Here is a 23,888-nt window from a genome sequence, read left to right on the forward strand (position 1 = left end):
AGCTGTCAATCAAACATGCTAAGTGGTGAGCAGGGCAGCTTACCACTTGAGCCAATCACACCAGAGTGCGACTTGAGTTGGCAAGGCAACTCAGTCCAGGGTGCCTAAACCCCCTCCCACACCCCCTGTGGTACCCAGACAGAATGGCACCACTCCGGAGGGCTTCTGTGCAGAAGCCCGCCAAAAGTGGAACAAAGGGCTCAACCTTTGGTTTGGAGTTACAGAGGCGAACACATACGCCATTTAAAAACCGAGTTCTGGCAGAAAATACCAACCAGTGAATTCATTTTACTTTAATAAACCGGCGGTATGACCGAGGCTACATAGAGAAAGTATTAGCCTTGAACAATGGAAAAATCCCATAGTAATATATTTGCGGTCGAATATAAAAAGTAGTATCCACTGCCACCAGCCAAAACTCGACGAGGGGGGATGGGACAGTGCCCCCTCGAACAACAAACCCAGGGGTAATCGAATTACCCCTACCAGTATGTCCACAATAGGATGGTTTGTACTGGTTCTGTTAGTAAACTTAGGTCTAGTAAAGCCAATGGTGACTTTACATGCCCTGGGAGACAGTAGTCAGTCCCAGGGTATGGAGTCTATGGTGGGGGTCACCTAGGACACCCAAGTGTTACGGCACGGAGGGTGCTGTGTAACACACATAGCAAAACACATGAGACCCTATGGAGTAAAAGACCCCATTGCCCATAGAACACATTAACAGTCAAAGAAATACCACAAATCATGTCCGAGAGTGGGAGAAAAAGAGTCTCACTCTTGGCAGGATGAAAAAACAAACTCCAGAAATCCAGCAAAGCTGCTGGGGGACTCCCTAGGTTAGGAAATTCAGCCTAAACAGAGAATTCTCCCTAACAATCACAAGGACTATGATCACTTGTGTCTGTCTTCATGTTTGACACCATGAATACCTTACAGACACCAGACCTCCCTCTTGGGAGGGGTAGTTGATACCGATGGGAGCAGAGAACAACAAGGTCCGTGATTTGTACGAGGGAGATTAAAAGGTGATTTCAATGCTTTTAAAATTGTACCATGCATGCATGATGTCTGGGATGAGAAAAGAGTTACTTTGTTTGCAAGGACCAGGCTGACATAAAGTTATCTGCCGCGTTCATGTTGACGACTAGGTGCACATCACGTGGTTAGGAGTAAAGACAGGGAGGTGTATTTTAAGGTTTGACCAATTACTTTGCAGTACCATGAGGTGACAAGGCCATTACTCATGTGTGGAGAAAATGGAACAGGCAATCAGAGAGGTTTCCACATGTGAATATTAGAATGTAAATAAACAATAGCCAATGAGAGTGGGGGATGAAAACTATATTGAAAGTGTCATTCATGACATGTTTTATGTTTATAAGATGAAGTTAACTTTGATGAAGGTAGAGAGCTCTGCGGCATTGATCTCGTAATTCCCTGTCACCATTTTCCTTTTTGTATACAAAATGAAGCTCTTGTTCTTCTCAGAAAAGGGTTGTTGTTTCTATGTTTGGTAGTTTTGGAGGTACCCTACATTATTGGTGACCTCTATGTGATCCCAGACTCCCCCGTGAAGATGGAGTATTTGTGGCCGCAGATCTGTAGGGCCATGTTCACTTGCAACAACCAGTCCCCTTGGGCGCATCTTTGAGAGTTTTACAGGAGCAGTAGAGCTGTGGAAAAGTGGAGAACTTGGAGGATTTGGAAGATGTTCCTATAGATCCCCATAAGACGGTGAGCGAGTTGTCCATCCACTGAGCCTAGATAACTACTACATCTGCTGTTCCGAGTGCCCCTGCTACCCCCACTGAGGAAGTCCAGTCCCCCATTAGAATGTTATCCTACACATGCTGGGTCAGGATATACAAACCCTGCATATTCTCCCTTACTGACAACAGTTCCCCCACCCCCCGTACTGGCCCAATATCACAACCTCCCTAACCCTACTGCATCTGCTGCTGCGAGGGTCAGAGCACTAGAAGGAACTGATAAAAAAACCAGAGAAGTAGTTAGTAAACACGTTAAGGAAGGTGGAAGGAGAATTGGCCAGATTAAAGATGGCTAAGAGAGATGGGCAACAAGTGCCTGTTTTGAATAGCTAGTACTGCTATTAAAGATGTGCATATAGAGAAGGAGAGGGAGGTGAGGTGGAGGCAGACAGGCAGTTTGGATTATGGTACATTACGGTCAGATGGCGAGTATGACTGTACCTGAGGGGCTCATGAGGAGTGAGACAATATAGATGAGCTGGAAGAAGAAGAACAGCCACCTGTCATTTAACCACCAGTAGAAAGCTTGTGGGAACCTAGTTTGCAAAATAGATATGGGCACATGGCAGTGGCTAAGAGATCAGTAATGGAAAAAAGAGGGTGCTGAAGACAATAGTGGCATAGTTTCCATTATTATACAACCAACCAGGGGGGTGCAGTACATAGAATGGGCTCATATAGACAAAAATAACTTTTTAAAGGCACTCCCATCTATTACTTTTGGTGCTGACAAGTGTATATACATATCTGAGAAGCAAATGGCCGGTACAACCTTGCCTATCGGGGATCTTCAAAGCCACTTTGATTTAATACTGGGGATCAGGCTGTGTTAAAGTGAGTATCCGGGTGTGAAGCTGGGTGATGATAGTCATGACGAAGTGCACTTTGGTGACATTAGGCCCCAAGTGTAGGCAGCATTACGCCACACTTATCTAGATACACCTGATCTCCAATCAATCATGCAGAGGACGATGCAAGATGACAAGGACCCTGCTCAGTATATATTGCATATACGAGAGATATGTTTGGCAGAAACAGGAGATTCTTGGGACTGAGCAGTCCTATTGTTTTATTTCATTGTGAAACAGGGACTTCCAAAAGAGGTACAGAATGCCTTTGACAAGATAGTGGGGATTGAGGCAAAGAAAGGGGCAGAAGTCCCGTCTATTTTTGTACATCATTGCAAATGGTTGAAAGAAAAGAAGAAGTAAGCAACGCAGTGAGTGCAAGTAGAGGAAGGAAACTGGTACAGAAGAAGTTAGTGAAGGTTGTATTAGAAGGAGCTGTAGGAACAGTACAGACAGAAGTAACGGTATAGCTGAGGGTGATTCAAGCTGACATGCACAAGACATCTGTGTGGGTAGGTGAAAACGTTTGGGGAGGTGGGTACCAGCCCCAGTATCAGGGGTTACTTCAAGGGGGCCTTTAGAAAAGTAGAGTTTTTTTCAGGGGCTCAGAGAGTGTGAAGAGGTTTTGGAATAATGGAACCACAAGGAGGAGCAGGTCAATGTTGGACATGTGGGTGAATGGAACATTTTTCAAGAGAATTTTGAAGTATTCAAATATTTGCATATCCCTAACAACAAATATATCCTTATACCCAGGGAGGTCCAGTACAATACCCCAATCTTACGAACAGCCACCACCGGCAGTTATTTATGGTGCCCCATTGCCTACTGCCCCACCCGCTCCCACACCATCATTTCAACCATTTCAACCACAGGATCCCCATGTACCGAAAAAGTAACTCTGCACCCAATGGTACAGTAACGCATTATCAGCGGGGCACAGTGCTTGGAGGGAATACATTTGTGTTTCCAGGGACAAACAAATATACATATTTGGACAGCCCACAGAAAGCCTTAGCATTCCCAGTCCTATTGGTCACTGCTGACCCAGAAGAGAAACCCTCGCAGGGCTTCTCTGGGCAGTTCAATTGGTTCCATTTATGAACCAATTATCCATTAAGGTGGGGAACAGAGAGGTGTGGGCCCCATTGTTCTACTCTACCACAACCCCGATCAATCTTTTGGGCATGGACATTTTGAGTAAGCTCAACTGGACCATCTTGTTCACTGAAAGAGGTGTGGTGTGTTCGACGCCCGGTATACAACTGTGATGGTGATGTTGACCTTACATGCATTGGGTATGGTCTCAGCAGCTAGATGAATATCAGTGGCCCCTGATTTGTTCATATATGGTATTACAATACTTCATAGTGCAGTGCCACAGATAGCTAATAGATACTGGCAAGTACCTTCTGAGTTGCAAGAAGTAATTGAAGGAATGATTATCATGCTTGACCTGGGATGGGGTGTTCTAAACCTTCACATACTTGCAATAAAACTGATCCCAACCCTGTGAGAGAGGCATCAGTCTGTTACACAAATTCATTGGCAAATACTACTACTTTTATGATTGGGTTCTGACACAAGGATTGCTTTATGTTGTTGTAACATGCAGTGCTAGGCAGAATTATATGCAGTACCCTTTGGGAACACCACACACAATTAAGACTACAAGTGACAGTACAAATTCACCTTTGGTACAAGCTTGTACTACACAGTAAAAGTGGTAGCGATGGCTGAGCAGCCAGACTTATCTCAAGAGCAAGTGAGCAGTATCAATATTTACATAAAGGACAGCAATTACTATGATTCAAACAAACACTGACACCATGTTTCTGAGTAAAATAATATACATTCATTTACACATCAGTTGTATAACATTTCACTAAAGTAAAGCAGTTAAAAAAAATCCCACTCTTAATACACCACACGACTCCCAATAGTATCCAGACAAGTTAAGCTCACAAAATGAAATGGGAGCAAAATGGCTAGTATTTAAAAAGGGAGGGAAAGACATGGTTAGGGAGAATTTGAACTGCACCAACAAGTAAGTAAGCAGGGCAATCTAGAAACAGGAACTACAGTGATGGAATCAAATCAAAAAGGATTAGGGCCAAAGTGAATAGGACAAAAGTCTTTTGCTCAAGATCACACAGTTCAGGGTAGCTTTTGGTTAAGTCTTTGCCAAGAGTTACGGACGAAGTTGGTCGGCAGAAAAGTTAGTTTAAAGAGTAGAGAAGGACAAGCCCTCGGATTGGCAAAAGGTTTCACACACCTTCACCGTGGCTGGACAAAACGAACAACCGGATTTGCACTTTTAAATGGAGAAGAAGCTGTAGCTGAGGCAGACATTCCTGGCAGTTCCTGCAGGCTCACGGTTCCTGAAGCGACTATCGGACTGACATGAAGTAGGAAGTCTGGAGGGTCCTGCATTGCCCAGGGAAGAAACCAGCAGCAGAGCAAAGCAACAAATAAAAGGTGTGCTCTTTAAACCCAAGCAGGGTCTGACCTTCCTGGCTACCCGACCCACTGTAGCTCTGTACAGCAAATACGACCAGAGGAGCGAGTCCTGGCTTGCAGTTTGGGCAAACTGGTTGGTCCCACCAGCTCAGGGGAAGAAGATTCCGGGAGGATCTTCTCTGTCGTTAGAGTTCGAGGATTCGGACCTGCAGCAGGGCTTGTTCGGGATGTTCAGTCGTAGTAGGAGTCCTCTTCCGTCAGCTCCTCATCGGTTCTTTCGTTCCAGTGACGTTATGCATTTTTCCCCCATTCACACAGCCTGGCTGTCTATCACACAGCAGGGTGGCTGTTCTGGCCGGAAAGTCACCAAGCCAGTCAAACAGGAGTGCGACTTGGGTTACCAAGGAAACCCATGGCATGGGCCCTAAAACCCCTCCCTCACATCCTGCCTACCCAGACGTTCAGGTGCCGAAGGAGGGCTTCTGTGTACAAGCCCACGACGTGACGGTGAACAAAGGAACCAAACCTGGTTTGGCGCAAAGAGAAAAACATGAGAAAGACATTTTCAAAAAGAAATGGTGAATAAACCCAGCTGGAACCTTATAAAAAGTTATATGGTCTAGCGGGTTTAAGTTTGAGGCTACCAAGATAGCCTAAAACAATACCAAGGTTATTTAAGATAACCAAGTAGGAAAAATAGGGTAGTTACCACTGCCACCAGCCAAGTCTTGATGAAAAGGGAGCAAAACAATGCTCCAAGAGAAACAGACAAAAAGGCATAAAAATGAACCCTTTCCAGTACTCCATGTAAGATGGTTTGTGCTGGGTCTGTGGATTTAAAAAGACTAATAAAGTCAATGGCAACTTTACATGTTCTGGGAGACAGTATACAGTCCCAGAAAATGGAGTCTGAGTTAGGAAGTCTAAAAGACAACCCTGTGTCACTGCACTGAAGGTGCTGTGTAACACACAATAAACAGATGATGCCTGTGGAGTAGGTGAGGCTCCACAGTCTAGGAACTTAAAAATGTTAAACACACACAGCAAAATATATTTAAGAGTGGGAAAAAAAGGGCTCATACTCTTACCAGGTGAAAAAAAAAATCCTAGAAATCCAGACAAGCTGCTGAGGGACTCAGTAGGTAAGGAAACTTAGCCATTCCTGAGAATTCTCCCTAACATGCATCATCCTCGTCATTCCAATGAATCTTCTGGGGTTGAGCAATTCTTAGCTTGTCTGTTAGTCTGGCTGTTCTATCTGAAAAATTCGGGATAAACCTACAGTAATAACCAATCAATTCTAGGACTGCCATGAGGTCTCTCCTGGTCTTGGATGTGGTGGCATCTAGTACAACTTTCACTTTTTCTTGCTGGTTCTGGACACTGCCATTCCCTGCAAAGAAGCCTAGGTATTTCATGGTCGATTGAGCCAGCTTACATTTGGATGGATTAGCAGTTAAGCTGGCCTTTGTGAGGGTTCTCATAATAGTAGAAAGAAGAACAAGATAATCTTCCCAAGTTTTACTATAAATTACCATGTTGTCAATATAGGCCTCACAGGAATCGGAGTTGGGCTGTAGTATCTTGCCCATAAGTCATTGGAAAGTGGCTGGCGCCCTGTGCAGTCCAAAAGGGAGGGCTTTGAACTGGATAGTCCCATTTGTGTTGAGAAAGCTATTTTATCCTTATCATGTACATGTACTGGGACCTGCCAATATCTCTTGGTTAAATGGCGTTAACCTGCCTGAAGTCTATGCAAAACCTTCAATAATGATCACATTTTGTTACTGGCACAATAGGGGAGTACATGGACTTGAAGAGGGCTTGATAATGTTGACCTTCAGCATTTTTTAACTTCCTCAACCACAATTTGTTTTCATGCTTCTGGGAGGCTATATGGTTTCATATGGACAGCATTTCACTTTGGAGTTCTGATATAATGATAAGTACCATGTACTCTTCCTTGCTTCTCACAGAATACATTGTGGAATGCCATGATAAGGTTGTTCAAATCTTCTTGCTTCTGTTTAGATAGTTCTTGGAGTATAAGTCCAGAGTTGTTCATCTCCTCAGGTACCAAACAAGACAATATAGAATAGGTGGCGTCAAAAGGATTTTCTTTCCACTCCTTTAGGAGATGTATGTGGTAGAGGTGGGTATTTGGCTTTTTATCAGGTTGGGCTATTTTATACGTACAGGTTCCTGTTTTCTCTAGCACCTCATAGGGCCATGCCACTTTGAGACAAGTTTATTTTCAGAGATAGGTAAAAGGACTAACACCTTCTGTACTACTGAATTTTCACCTTGTCATTTGCGCATATTTGTTAGGCTTGAGCTTTCTCTAAGTGAGTGTGGCGTAGACTCCGGATGAGGTTCATGTGCTCTCACAATTGGGTAGTTGTTTGTGAGAGGGGAATGGGTGCTGCTTCTCTCTCTTCCCATGTCTCCTGGAGCATATCCAAGACATTTCTTGTTTCTCTAATGTAGAGTAACTCCAAGAGTGCTTTCTGACTGCAAATAGGGCCCAAAAGATCATGCAAACCCCGTCCTTTGCATCTTCATCTACCAATTTTCTCAAAATCATGTTAAGGGTTTTGTTAAATCTCACTACCAATCTGTCCATTTAAGAGTAATAAACTGAGCTTCTCAAGGTGGCAGTGTGTAGTAATTCCTTGACTTCACCCATTATCCTACCCATGAAATTGGATACCTGATCCATCCGAATTTCCTTGGGGAACCATCCATAGAGAAGAACAATAGTAGGTGTTTTAAAATGTGCTGGGTTGTGTTGTTCCGCATGGGAAAGTCTTCTGGGTACCGGATAGCGTAATCAATGATTACATGAACATATATATAATGCAGTCTAGAATTTTCTGATGGACCAAAGATATCCATCCCAATTCGGGAGAAAGGGACTTCTATTATCAGTAATGAGTTTAGAGGGGTAAGTAAGGGAATTTGTGAGCTGGTTTTCCGGCATATTTCACATGTCTGAATGAAGTTCTTTATGTCAGCATGGATACCTGGCAAGTAGAATTTCCCACTGGTGTGAGCTTGGGTTTTAGACTCCTAAATGTCCATCTGTGAAATGAGAGTGTGCAATATGTTTCACGATCTTGCGATGGGTTTTGGGTATTACTAACTTAGTTTTACTTAAGCCTTCTTGTGAGGTTTCCCTTCTATAAAGCAATCCCTGTTTCAGAAAGAAGAAGCAACTCCCTTTTTCCTGTTATTCTCCCTCAGGACTCACTTGTAAGAAAGCCTCTGCGAGTGCTATATCATTTCTCTGGGCGAAGGCTAGATCGGGAAGGATGGTATGTTCTTCTTACCTTTTTGTCTCAGGGACACGTGTCTCACTGGCCTCTCCAGAGCCTAAGCTACCTCTCTGTTTCCTCTGGTTAACCTTCTTCTTTAAAACAGGGAAATCAAGCCTTCGCAAGAATTCCCTGTGCAATCTTGTCCGCACGGTGCATTTAAAGCAGGGCTTAGCTATGGTTCTGTAAGAGAACACTTATGTCTCCCCGGAAGTTGGTTTCTATAATGCCTGCTTGGACATCTAGGCCAAACTTGCAGGCCAGCCTAGATTTTGGGGGCAATCTTATGTAACAACCCGCAGGGGGTATTAAGACTAAGTCTGTGGGACTCATCCCTCTTTTCCCAGGAGGGATAGTGGCTTGTTTGCTGCTACAGATATCAAAGCCTATGGATTCTTCTGTGCGGTATAGGGGTCTGATGCTCTGTGACTACATTTCTGGAATATTAGGGTCCCCCAATTTGTCTCAATTGAGTCACATCCCACTCTGACACTACATGTGGGGGATGAATGGTATCACAAGTATGATACAGACACAATAGGTACAATTAGTAAAATATTTATTGAAGTTTCTGTTTGGAAAAACTCCTACTCTGCCCTATAAACGAGATAGGAGTAGTCTCGAACATCAAACGATAAAGAAAACAGTCTTAGTACAGCCGGTAAAATCAAAATGGCCTATGCTAATAAAACCTAATGCCTGCCGTATCTCTTGTACAAAAAAGTGTATAAAAGGGAAAATCAGTTTTCAAATGAATAAGGATAGTTAAATCCACTCTCCACCACATGTGAGACCACATGGAGTAAGGAGGTCCTTGTAGGCAGGGTGACAAACTTTGGCTCTGATTTTCAATATACTAAACAGCTCCAAAACAGTTTTGAGGCCCAACTGGCCTTGCTCATTAAAGTCTCTTTTTCAAACCTCCAAATAATGTTTCAACACAAAGTTCACGTAGGCCCCCCTCAGCCAGGCCTGTGGTACTAACCTTGCTTCTCAACTCTGCTGTTCACCTGGGAGGATCGCTGGCATCCTTGAAACACAATGCCATCTTAACTTGCAGGGTCTGGCCTTCTCTGTGTGTCTTTTGCAGCCTGTCGGAGGCAACAACATCCAGTAGGGAACTGTTGGGGTTTTAGACCTTCTGCTCTTGTGCCCTGGTCCATCGCTCTGCACCAGTAGCTTTGCGATGATCCCAGAAGTCTTGCTCATACTCATGTTCTGCCTTGCTCAGAGTGTGTCTTTAGGTGTTGCCTTTTATCCTTGTGAGGAGAGCTAATTGGTATCAGCTGTATTCACTTGAAGTCAAGTGTCTGACTTTGCCTGACCCGATTAACGGGACAAATCCAGTATGATTTATGAGAGTTACTTTTGCTACTCTCAGTCACCCAATTCCACATTAAAGTCTCTTGTTCAAGCCTCCAAATAACACAAAGTTCACATAGGTCCACCTCTGTCGGGCTCAGACCCATTCAAACACAAAGTTCATGTAAGTCCCCCTCTGTTGGCCTCAGACCTCTTCAAACACAAAGTTCACATAGGTACCCCACTGTTGGGCTCAAACCTCATTAGCACAAATTTCAACAAAACTTACAAAGGGGCTCCCTTCACCAAGTTTATTAGCCTTTGGGTCTCACTCAGCTGGGCTCAGACAACTTTCAGGTGTTGGAGACATTTGAATGTGTGTGACTTTCTTTACATACCTCTGCAGGACCACTTCGACTAAAAGTTCAGCTTCCACACTCCCCTTCTCTAGCAGGTAATTCTGTTTACTTGGCTTTTACCCTTCATTTGCTTTATCCTTGCAAAAAATGCACCTTTCACAGAGACTCTTGAGTGGGCTACTTCCTTTTGCCGGACCACTCTGTTACTCAGTATCACTGATTCCAAAGCTGTCTTTTAATTCCGAGTTCATTAACAAGTCTGCCTTTCCTTGCATCTCATCCACACGTGTGCAGCCTTCACTTGCGATATAATGTTGCTACTTAAAACTTTATTTAACACACACTGGTCTCTCAGGTCACTTTCCAACTCACCGGCTGTGTGAGTTTCTGTCTTCTTCTTACGATTTTTAATTCACGAGTCAAGGTTAGTACCATAGGCTTTGTCCTGGACTCCCCAACTCTGCCGTTCACCCTAGAAAGTTGCCGGCATCCTTGAAACACAGTACAGTCTTCACTTGCCAGATCTGGCCTTCTCCTTGTGCCTTTCATGGCCTGTCGGAGGCAATGACCTACAGTCGGGAACTCTTGGGGTTTTTGACCTGCTGCCTTCGTCCCTTGGCCCATCGCTCTGCTCCAGTAGGTTTGCCTTTGCCCCGTAAATCCTGCTCGTACTAGTATTCCACCTCAGAGTGTGTCTTTACGTGTTACCTTTTATCCATCTGAAGAGAGTTAATTGGCATCCGGTGTATGCACTTTAAGTCAAATGTCTGACCCAATTAACGGGACATGTCCAGTATGATGTATGAGAGTTAGTTTTGCTACTCTCAGTCACCATCTTTTTCAGACCAGTGTTTATGTAAAAACTGGGGGGGTTGGAACCTCAGAGAATCCTACAAAATAGGACGGGTTAGATGAACAAAAAAGGGGGAATACCATGTCTCACCATCGGCCATCTCACCCCCACTCCGTGAAGACCTCTCCTCCAGGTGATACTCCTGCACTGGTCCACCTCCAGGGTCTGGATCCAAAGGCAATGGCCATGCCCTGGCCACCCGAGAGAGAGATCCCCAAGGACTAATGGGTGAGACACCCTCTGGTTTCTCATAGTTCCTAATACGAGAGAACTAGGACCCAAGGAGAACGCCAGCAGACTCTTCTCTGCAGTGTAAAAGTATGTCATGGAGTCAGCAGGTACCATGAAAGTCAAACATACCAATCAGGTGACTGAGTTTGTGCCATAAGTCACTGTCTAGGTCTAGGCGGCCATGTTCGAGGGAGGAATGAAAGGGTCAAAACAGGTGACCTATACCATTCCGGCATCGCATCAGTTGTGAATGTCTAACCGTCAAGTATACTAAGTCAAAATTGAATGGTTTTTTAAATAGCCCTCACATATATTAAGTCCAGGTTTAATGGTTTTTAAATTGGAAATCCATAATTGCTCTTTAAATGTGAGTTTGCAAGCAATGTTTTAGTTTATATTGCTTTGTCAACACAGAACTGAATCAAATCATCAGCGGAATATCCATGTTCATTATAGTGGACTGCTAAAACAGGCAAATAGATTTTTATTAAATATCTTGGAGCTATGCTCAATAATTCATAAATTGATATGGCAACTGAATTTTTCCTATGTAGATTTTGTCACATGGACATATAATTGCATATATTGCATTGGAGCTTTTAAATGTCGAGAAAGACTGTACTTTTTTCGAGAATTGATATGCAGTAGAGGATTTGCATGGGAAATGTCTGTTCACAGGTCTATTTATCACATCCAAGATGCGTTTTTGTGGAAGCAAAGTCCTAGATGCTCAAACTGTTGTTTCAGACATCTAGCTTTTTCGCAAGCAAACAGAGGTTATTCCAAACCGATTTCTACAGTCTGTAGTACATGCCAGTTTTTTCAAATTGAGCCCCTGATTGCTTGGGCTTGTTTTCAAAATGCTTTTCAAAATGCCAATGCACATACCAGTCTTGATTTATCCACTTTTTCTGAATTCTCAACTAGCAGTGCCTCTCGATTGGCATGAAGTGCCCTCTTTCAACATTGATTGACTTGTTTTTTAGGGTAACCCCGAGCATTTGATATTTTAGATAAGATCTCTGAATGAAGATGAAAAAGATTAACATCAGTGCAACACATCAGTGCAATTTCTCCTCACTCAGAGAAACATCCTGTGTGAAAGATTGTTACTTAAACTTGGTGGATGTTGTCTGGAGAAGTGAAGGTTAGCATTGTGGTCGGTTGGTTTCAGAAAGAATTGCATCTCCAGCTGTCCCATCTTAGGAAAAATCAGTAAATGAAGAAAATTGATGAATGACGGATTGGACCCATCTTTGAATCTTAAGTCATAGTTCAAATTATTGAGCCATACCATAAACTTAGAAAATGGTATTCTCTGAGTTGTTCCAGATAAGAAAGATGTCATCAATATACCTGTACAATAGACCAATCTGGGAAAACAAGGGATTGACTTCCCATAATATTTTTTGTTCTTCTAATATGGCTATGTATATGAGCAGTATAAGAGTATCTATGAGAGCAGCCCATCGCTGTACCTTTTGTTTGCAAGCAAAAAACATTTTAAAACTTCGAAACAATTTTGAAGGATCAAAGCTTTACATTCTAGCAAAAAGGTGGTTAGTATTGAATGTGGCAGAGGATGTCTATTGAGAACTGTTTCTAGACTTTTGAGGGCTTTATCTTGAGGAATATTAGTGTGAAGTGCCTAAATGTCCATTGTAATCAATAGATGTTTCTGAATCTTTTAGATCTTTTAGGAATGTAAGTGTCTTGTGGCTTAATGAAAAAGTCCACATATCTAAAGATTGGTCCAAGAATAGAGCCACAGCCCGATACAATTGGTTTTCCAGGATGATCAGACACATTTTTGTGTATTTTGGGTTGAATATAAAATAGGGGTATATGTCCTTCGGATGAAGCCAAAAAGTCTGACTCCTTATCAGAGAGTATCCCCACTTCATGTCCTTTAGTGACCAGTTGTTGGATCATCAATTTGATGCCATCGCTTGGATCAAAAGGCTTTTTTTTTGTAGTGATTGGGAACAGACAACAGCGTATACACTTCCTGATGGTATTTATTAATGTCCCATACAACAATTCCTCCACCTTTATATGTGGCCTTAATCACAATAGTTATGTCTTTACGCAGAGCTTCAATGGCTTTAAATTGAGAATAATAATCGAATTCAGTGGATGTGTGCCATGATGATTTTGGGTAATGCATTGAACATCGCGTAACACAGGTTGTTCACATGTTAACACTTCCACTGGGACCTCCTCATTGCTAGTGGTAAGTGCAGATGTATGTCAAAAACCTGTTAGGCCAGAATCTTGTACATCATTTTTACCGGCAAAATAGGTGTCCAGTTTTATCTTACAGAGAAAAGATCTAACCTGCCCAGTCCGTATAGTGCTAGGATTCTGTGTGGGCACATAGGTCAAGCCATATTGAAGGACTACTGTTTCATCCTTAGTTAGAGGTCACTGGGACAGATTAAAAATTGGTAGTATTTTGTTTGTAATTGGCGCACTGGATGAAATTTTGCTCACCACTGATATGCTCATAAGTGAGTGTTGAACTCCTGCATTTCCTGATCCTGTAGTTTGTGTTCTTGTTGGAAATCTTGGCAGCCATGTCGGCCGCCACTCTCTAGTAAAGGTGAATGGTCATGGTAGTTGAAGCCACTGGGACCAGGTTGATGGCCTCGTTGATTACCCAGCTTGTTTTCGGTCCACTAGAGGATGTGCCAGAGAATGTCACCCATTAGGATATAAGGTGGACAGAACAAAGGTGCAATATTGTCAGCAGGAGGTACTGTATTTGGTCCAGTTCATTTCAGTCCATGGTAAAAAATTCACCGCAGAGTGTGCTTCAGTATTATGCGCTACCCCTCAACCAGTGACAGATAAATATAATCAAACATTTCTTGGTCTTTGTCATTACTGTAGAGCATGGATTTGTGACTATACATCATACACTCAACCACTGCTACAGGCCCTCAAAGAAGAACAACAGAAAAAAAAATACTATTATTTGGACTGACAAGATGGTCACCAGTGTCCAGGAGATAAAAAAAAGTAATCTCCACTGATCCCATATTAGCAAACCCGGATTACACTAAATAGTGTTCATCTTTTTACACAATCCAATGGTCAGATGATAACAGCAGTTTTCACACAACACAGCACTATTGGTCATAAACCTTTACCATATTATAGTGACATGTTGGAATCTATTATGCAAGAAAAGTTTCCTTGCAAACAACCATTGGATGCAGCTGCCTATGCCATTGAGAAGTCAGAAACTATTGTCATGGGGTGTTCATTGACTGTGTATGTTGAAGATGCTGTATTTGTGATACTGAAAAGTTCCAAATCTACATTGACTACCTAAAGGGCTTCTGCCTATGAGGTAATTCTTTCAAGCCCATCTATTTACAAACGTTTGCTGTAAAACAGTGAACCCTGCCACTTTTCTAACAGATCTTATTACTGATGATGACGAGGTGCATGATTTTGTTACTTATGAGGGACCTGAGCATGACATCTCTAAAGCGGTATACTGTTCTTTTGCCGCAGGATTTTTCGTCGCAGGACTTTTCATCAATGTTTTTTTATCGAAAAATAAATCATCAGGTTTTGGGGGGGGTTAAAAATTAAATAAATATTTGTGGGTGAAAGGGAATCATTTTTTTTTAAAAAAGAGTTTTTTTCTATAAAAAAACGGCAATGAAAAGACTGGTGACGAAAAATCATGCGGCAAAATAACGTAGAACCCTCTAAAGCATGTGACTATCCCTTACATGACAGAGAGGTCTTCTTTGTTGACGGGTATCATATAGAGCATCTTGCTTGCACTGCATACCTGCTTTCTTTTGTTGCTGAAGAGACAGCGTTGCCAGTATGTTACAAGATATATTCTGGATGTTCAGATGACAAGGTGAGGGGGAAACCTACCCAACAACACCCTAATGCACAGGGTTACACTGGATCAGCTGCCCACACCACAGGATGGACCTTTCCTGATTTACATGGCTCAAGGAGCACTGACAGGGAAGACCACACAGAGATCAGAGTCCAAGAGGATCACCAGCAAGTGGATTAAGAGAGCAACTGGCCTCAGTGATGGAGGAGGTGGCTTGATTTATAAAGACAACAGAGTCAACAATTAAACCAGATAGGCAGGTTTGTGGAAACTGCAGAGCCAAGGTACAAGAATCAAGGCAGAAGGCAGGACAAGAAGAGGAAGACCAGGGCAAGAAGGGGAAGGAAAAAGGCAGGACAGGAGGAATTTAGGAGGAAGGAACGGAATCAAGAGCTGCTTGGACTGACAATGGAGCAAACAAGGGACATATGCCAGGAGCAAGGACACAGATCAGATTTTCCATGCTGAGATGCACATAAGAGCATCTTCCCATTGCCTTTATAGGCCGGCAAATTAGCAAGCAAATTAGAGGATGGCTGTTGAACACTTGTAATGGTTGCCCTGGCAACTCACAGGGCATTGTGTACTGTGCATGCACAAAGGGATGAACACAGTCTCATGTGCAGAGCCGCCACAATGGCAGTGCACATCACCATTGACGGCTGTGCCAAGTGCAACGAGGGATGAGCCTCCAGGAGGGCATCCAGGTTAGTGGCATAACACCATAACCCTTCACAGGAAGACCCAGGGCCCCAGGATTGAAAAGGTAGCAGGGATAGAACTTCCAAAACAGATGTGGAGCATGCACATGGGAATGGCATTCTCAGGTACGATCACAAGCAGGATACCCCTTCCAAACTACCAAGAATTGAAGGCTTCCACACCGGATCTAGGACTCACCGATCTACTGAACCTCGAATTCAGGGACAACATCATGCAGCAAGGGGCAGGACAAGGACAGGTCCACTTATAGGCATCACAGGTGTGAGGCTTCAAGAGAGAGGTGTGAAAAACAGGGTGAGCATGGCACGAGAAAGGCAGATGTAAATGATAGGCCACAGAAGAAAGGCAGTGTAGGATCCAAAATGGAACAAAACATATTGAGACAATTTGGCAGGTACATCCCGGACAGGTACATTTCTGGAGGAAAGCCAGACCTTATCACCAACCGCATACACTGGTTCAGGTGATTGCCTTCTTTCCGCCTGCACCTTCATATACTCTTGTGCATGGACCAGCATGTCTGATGACAAACAATGTTGAGCCTGAATCTGGAGAACCAACTGGTCTGCATGGGTATTGTGCTGGGTGGAACTGGATGATAGGGCAACACCTTCCCATGAATTCCAGAAGAGCAAAGAAAAGGACTCAGCCTGGTAGCTGAATGACAAGAGTTGTAGGCCGCCTCTGAAGTGTGCAAGTAGTCACTCCAGTTGTCTTGAACTACATTGGTGTAGCACTGTAGATACATCTCCAAGGTCTGGTTGGTACACTTGGTTTGACCATTAGTCTGTGTGTAATATCCAGAATTCATGGCTCGCTGTTCTCCAATGTGGCGGCATAACTGTGTCCAGAACAACAAGATATACTGTGAACCCCCGATCCGAGAGGATCTTCTCGGGCAAACCATGAAGTTGGTAAATCTCTTGGAAAAAGGTATGTGCCATCTGTAGCGCAGTCTGTATCTTCAGAAAGGAATGAAATGTGTCATTTTAGTAAAGCAGTCTACGACCACTATGATACACGTATTTCCGTTTGAAGGAGGCAACTCGACAATGAAATCAGTGGCTATTTGGTGCCAGGGAAAAGGAAGTGTTTCAGTTAGATGTAACAGCCCTATGAGTTTCTTGTGGCTGTTCTTCATCTGGGCACAGACTGGACATGAATTGACATGGTCAAGCAACTTACAAGCCCACCCTGGCCAACAGAATTGAAGTGATTTGAGATATTTTGTGGCTTTGATTCCACAGTGTCCACTGCTCCTAGCATCATGGAAACTTTCGACACTGCCCCACGAAGACATTGGGTAGGCATGTATAGACAACCCAAATAGAACAGCCCATCCTTTTCACTGATCCCATGTCTTTGTAACAAAGCATGATGCGATGGATCCTTCATGGTTTCCAGTAGGACGTTCTGTAGATGAGGGCATAGGGTACACAAGAAATGCTTAGGCAACAACAAGCTGATATCCTTACGGATCTGTACATCCGGTTCTCCCAAAACCACGACAGGGCATCTGCCTTCTTGTTCTGGGTACCAGGAATGTAGGTGACTGAAAAATCTAAGTGCAAAAAGAAAAAGGCCCAAGGTGCTTGTCTGGCATTCCAACACTGCAGTGAACAAAGATACTGCAAGTTTCTATGATCAGTGTGTACCTCTACAGAACAAAGACCCCCGAGGAGATGATGCCTCCATTCCTCAAACGCCAATTTGATGACCAAAAGCTCCTTCTCAATTACAGTGTAATTCCGCTCACTTGAGGTCAACTTGCATGAGTAGCATGCCACCGATTGTTCAATACCAGAGACAGGATCCAGATGTAGAAGTACAGCCCAAATTGCTGAATTGGAAGCATCAGCTTCTACAATGAACGGCTGTTCCTCATCAGGATGTTTCAGAATGGGTGCAGTAAGAAGTGCCCACTTAAGTACCTCAAAGGCCTAAACAGAGGCTGGAGTCCACATGTCCACATAAAAGTTAGTTCACAACTCAATAAATGAGTCAATTCAACTGATAAAATGGAGAAATGCGGGATGAAATGACGGTAAAAGTTTACAAAACCCAGAAACTGTTGCAGAGATTTCTGATCACACGGTTTCTTCCACTGGAGAATTGCATGCACCTTACCAGTGTCCATCTGTATTCTCAAACTGCTGATCTAGTGTAGAGATGGTGTTTGGCTAATCGCACACAGGACTTCTTTGACATATGCCACATGTTCTTCTAATGAAGCAGAAAAAACGAGTACATCATCCAAGTAGACCCAGACAGATAGTCAAAGCAAATCAGAGAAAACGTGATCCATGAACCATTGGAAGGCAGCTGGAGCATTCCATAGGCCGAATGGCATTACCTGGTATTCATAATGCCCCATGGGTGTCTTAAACGCTGTCTTCCACTCATCACCTGCCCGTATGGTACGCCCTTCATAAATCCAGTTTAGTAAAAATAGTAGCAGGGTGTGGGTATTCCATAATGTCAAAAATCAAAGGAAGAGGGTGCCGGTCCCTGCAGGTCATATCATTGAGCATCCGGTAGTCGATAAACGGCTGTAAAGTCCCCTCCTTCTTTTTCACGAAAGCCAGCAGGGGACCTCTAGGGCACAACATACCCGTTGTCCAAACAATCATCCAGATATATACGAAGGGTTTTACATTCCGGAGAACTCAAAGAAAAGATCTTCCCATGAGACATGCGTTTATCAGGCAACAGGTAGATCCCACAAGCATAGGACCTATTTGGCGGTAGGGGAATGTCTCCAGGCTCCCAAAATACCAGACAAATTTCACCATGCACCTCCGGAATGGTACCCAAAGAACACAACTAAGGTTTCATCACACCGAAGTGCAAGGAAGTTGTGTCAGTGGTATCCCTGGAGACGTCAAGGCTACTACAGTGCAGCATACAAGTGGAAGCGAACACCAAAGTACGGGATTTACAATTCACATAGGATTGTGAAACAACAGCCAGGACTATCATGATGGGATAGGATGGTGATTTGATGATGTCAAACACAATGTGTTCTGAGTGGCCATTTCTCCAAAGGCTGAGTACATCACGCATGGCTTCCAACCGCATTGGCTCTAGTCTGAAATCCGAAGGGGCTTCTGACACTGCTGGTGTGGAAGAAGGCTTAACGAGAATACGATCAAACCTGCGTCTTTGCCCTCTGCATTCAGTCAGCCGGTGATTGATACATAGGACTTGATCAAGTAACGATTGAAGGGTGCCCGGTTCTGGTATGTGCACCAGTTCATCTTTAAATTCTTCACATAACCTGTGACAGAATAGGGTCTTTTGTGTCACTTCTGGCCATTGCAAGTCTATGGCTAATTGATGAAATTGACGAAGCTGACTGCTGTAAGTGACTGAGTCAAAGGAGCCTTGCCATAATTCGATTCATCGATTCTGTGCAGATGAGGCCAGATTGGGAGATTGGAAAACGTCCATGAAGGTCTTCTTGAATTCTCCCAAATAAGCTAGGATGGGGCTGTTAGAAGACACACAGGGAGCTTCCCAAGCCAAGGCACTCCTAGTTACATTTCCCAAGATATATTCTATCTTCTCTTTATCCTGCACAAAGTGAGCTGGACAAAACAGAAAATGCACCTTTGATTGGAAAACTCAGCCAGGCGTCATGGCTCTCCATCAAACTCCACCAGGGATGTCTGTGCCATGGCACTCTCAGCGTGAGAGGAAGTAGAAGCAATGAAACTAGCGAGGTGGTTGCTGGAGACTGCAGAGCCAAAGCACAAGAAGCAAGGCAGAAAGCAGGACAAGAAGAATAAGACCAGGACACGAAGGGGAAGATGAACAGGAAGAAGAAAAGCCATACAGGAGCAATTTGGGAGAAAGGACTGGAATCAAGAGAGTTGCTCAGACTGACAAGGGAGAAAATAAGGGACAAATCCCAGGAGTGAGGACACGGACAAGATTTTCTGTATTGTGTTGCACGGAAGAGCATCTTCCCACTTCCTTTATGGGATAGCAGGCAAATGAGCGGATGGCTGGGGAACGTGGTAAGGGTTGCCCTGGCAACCCACATGGCATTACAAACTCTGCCTTCGGGAAAGGCCTAACATGATCTCTCATGCATGTGCAGAGCCGCTGCAATAGCAGTGCGCATCACCATCGGCAGCGGTGCGGAGCGCACCTTAGGTCACCTCGAGCACAGGTAGAGCCTCCAGGAGGGCACCTGGGATCCAGCAACACAGCACCAGGTAAGCAGCATGACAACAGGTCCTTAACTATTGACCAGGAGACAAGTCACAAACCTACTGGTGCAGCCATGGTTTCATTGGTTAACCGGGACTATGAGGTTTTTTCTGCAGAGAAAATTACCAGGCTATTATTCAGCACATGCAGCAGAACTGATTGTTCTTATCGAAGCACTAGAGGCAGTGCAAGAGTGCCAAGTTACAATTTATTCTGACTCTGCTTATGTTAGAACCACAGTTAATTCGGTCAAAAAATTGTCATAGCCCCCTCTGCGATAACGAACATGGCTAAATTGCCTGTTGTCCGTAAAGGTACCCACTCGATAGTCTGCAGCCACACGCTAGCTCACTGTACCTTTCACTGAGGGGAATATCCATTTGCATATCAGTCTTTGTCCCGCCCACATGGGCAGTCAAGCATCAACATTCTACAGCAATTCTCTTCTGAACAGGAGTACCAACAGCAACCCCAGACACGTGTTTCAGCCTTGTTGGGCATCATCACTGAGGTGGAGCTGTGTCTCCCTGAGCACAGTGAGCAAGGGGTCCACGTCTGGATGAATCTAACCCGGGTTGTATTATACTCTCAGTGGCAAAAACGGTCAGAAACCACAATGAAATACCTCTGCTTCTACCTAGTTGGTGCACAATGCTCTCTCTTCTCACAGTTCCAATTTTGTATCCCCATCAATGTGTGACCATCGGGTGTGCTATCAACTTGCAGCACAATTAATTTTGAAGTTATATCCTCTGTTTCCCTGTTTCTATTTTTATGCTATACATGAAATATTAAATACTCATTCAATTGATATGAACACGAGTCCAGCTATCAAATGAGTTAGTCTGCCCCTTCATCAAGAGCTTCTCCATTCTCCACTTCACTTCATCATTCTTATCCTGTGTGAAGCCACTCTGTCCTTCCTCACAATCACAAGTCTTGACCATGCTTGTAGCTGTTGCTCAATTTTTCCATCTCTATGCGTACCTTTCATCTGGTCAGAACCCATGTTAGTACGCGTGACAGTATGCCCTTTGTCCCTGCCAGTCATGCTAACTACCTCCCATTCTAATGGCACACTCCTGTGTCTGCTCTAGCCATAGAATGCTGAAATAATTGATGTAGAAAAAATGATCATGCTCTCCTAGAACAGGGTCACCCCTCAATGTGCTGCACCCCCCTGCTCTATGTGTGTGTATCTGCATTGCCTTGGTGCCTGCACTGGCCACACTTGTCTGTGATGTGGGTTAAACTTGCAGTGCATGTGCCGGCCACTGTGTGATCTTGGGAATACTGTTCATGTGGTTATTAACTGTATTGTGAAGGATGTGTCCCCACTCGAGTCTTGCCAATTTCTCCTTCCTTTTTTTTTTTTCCTTGCATGCTTGAAAAATCTGTCCTAATCTTACGCCCATGCTCTCCCTCCCTCCTGTTTTTTTTGTGTGCACAGCTCAGCTATACACGTTTTAAATCCGAGGCTGCTGAAGTCCCATAATTAACTCAGCCTTTCATCCTTCCGAGGTCGATAAATGTGTACCAATTTCGGTTGGGTGATATTGTATGTAAATATGTGCTCTGTAAAGCGCTTTGGATTAAGGCACTATATAAATAACACATCATTATCATTATCATTATCATTACGTGTGTGGGGAAACAGTGAGCAAGCATCTCCCTTTAATAAATTATTGTCTTGTAATGCATCTACATTTCAGACGTGGTTTCCCTTCATAAATCAAACGCACCTCTCCCTCACCTTGTGTGGCTGTCTCATTTTCTTCAAAGTGTCCCTCGTATTGCTAAATTAAGAGCAAAATATGTATGTAACAAAATATTCTCTAATGTGTCCCTTACGCAGTACTCAAATGGAATGTTTGAAAAAATATCTTCAACTCTACTGTGCCTTGAAAACCAAAAGGCTGCTAGTGTCATGGAATTAATTGTCTGTTACATCAGAGGGTATCCTCGCCTCATATATCCTCAATCACAAATCTATTTTCCATTATCCATACGTATCCATTAAACTTTCCTACTGATACTATCTTAATACATTGCCAAACAAAATCAATTACTGCACCCCCTTTTCCATTGTCTTTCCTTGTTTATTGCCCATATATCCTGTAAGAAGCTTTAACAGGTACAACCAATCCAATGTGTCCTGGATCCAGACAGTATTTAAAATAGTATATTTTCCAAAACATGTCATCACAACTATTCCTAATACTCACTCCATTAGCAATTTACACAAGTCATATCCATGCCTATGTATTACAGGGCCTGCGGTAGCGGCCCTGTAGTTATGGTTAAGTTGCTCAATGAATAGGAAGAGCACATTTTGGGCGGCTTCTAACTAGGCCCCCCGTCGATGAATCCTTACCAAACTTTTCAAAAAAAATATATGGCCCCATCTGACTTGTTCTGGCAAGTTTGGTGAGGTTTCATCAAGGGGGTCCATAGGCCGTAGGCCATGCACCCAAGAATCGAGGCACTGGTCACAACCACCACAACATAATACGGCCATGCACCCAAGAATCTGGCCACTGTCCACAAACATTATATTTTTTCAAAGCGCACGTACGCCCGAGGGCATATTGGCGCTATGGCATGATAAAGTGAATTTTAATGTAACAGACTCCAGTGGACTCTAGAACAGGGTAGTTTTCAGTACCCTGCAGAAGGTGAAATGATCCACAGTACTCCGTAGGCCAAAGAAAAGATTGTCCAGGCCTTTGCGGCCACCATGGAGAAGGCTCGCCCTCCCTTACGTGTCAATTGGAAGAGGAATTACTACAACAAGAGCATATTGAGATCTCAGGCAGCGAGTCGGCACATAATGTGCGAATTTGGCCTGCAAATACTCAGCTCCCAGGCCATAGAAAGCATGGTGCACAATGCACATAGATTTAAAGAAAATCTGAGTGGCAACAGGAATCCAATGTAATTTCTTCAGCAGGGGAGGCACATGGGATCCAAAAGGCGGGCTGAGTAGGGATCTGACGGCCGCATTCAGCAGGAGCTGGAATCTGTTAATAAGAAAACACAGTTGAGCCAAATACAGAGAGTTATAATAATCAAGAGTGCTCAAGACCAGAGCAGCCACCACGGGAGCCTGGCATTCAGCAGGAATAAAAGGTAGGACCTTATGCAAAATGTGAAACTTTATGTGACCAGCCTTGCGCACCTGGGCCACCTGGTCGTGCAGGGAAGAGAAGCAGAGATTGTGACCCCCAGATTCCTAACTGATTGAGCTGGCACAGGGATGGGCCAAGGCTGGTCGGCCAGAATTCAGCGGTCCAGAACAAATGGGGAGATGTTGTGCCCACAACCAGCACCTCAGTTTTGCTACCATTTAACTTTAACCAGTTGTTCATCATCCATGCCCTCAGGTCCTGAAGACAGTTCCTCAGCCGAGTAGCTGTATCAGCTTGAGAGAGGTCCAGATGAACAAGGATCTGGGTATCATCCGCATAGGAGTAATAGCGGAACCCATGAGCCTGGATGAGGAGTAAAATAAATCTGATAAAGACATTAAATGGGATAGGTGACAGTGCAGATTGCTGGTGGACACCGCAGGACAATGAGACCCGGACCAAATGGAAAGGAGGGAGGGAGACAGACTGAGACTGATCGGACAAAAAGGCCAGGAACCAATCGAGGACCTGGCCGGACAGAACAGCGTCTGAGAGACGGGATATCAAGATGGAATAATCAACCGTGTCAAACGCAGTGGAAAGATTTAATAAAAGGACTGCTCCAACACCACCCAATGTCTACCAGGTGCACCAAGTCATCCAGCACTGAGTTTAAGACAGATTTAGTGCCTCTCCCAGGCCTGAACCCAGACTAGCATGAGTCAAAATATTGAAACCAGCCAGAAGAGGGGACACCAGTGCTTCATCACCATCATCAGGAAAGGAAGAAGTGAAATGGGCCGGTAATTGGACAG

The sequence above is a fragment of the Ambystoma mexicanum genome, chromosome 7p, assembly GCF_040938575.1.
Source record: "Ambystoma mexicanum isolate Mex_15411 chromosome 7p, UKY_AmexF1_1, whole genome shotgun sequence".
Lineage (NCBI taxonomy): Eukaryota > Metazoa > Chordata > Amphibia > Caudata > Ambystomatidae > Ambystoma > Ambystoma mexicanum.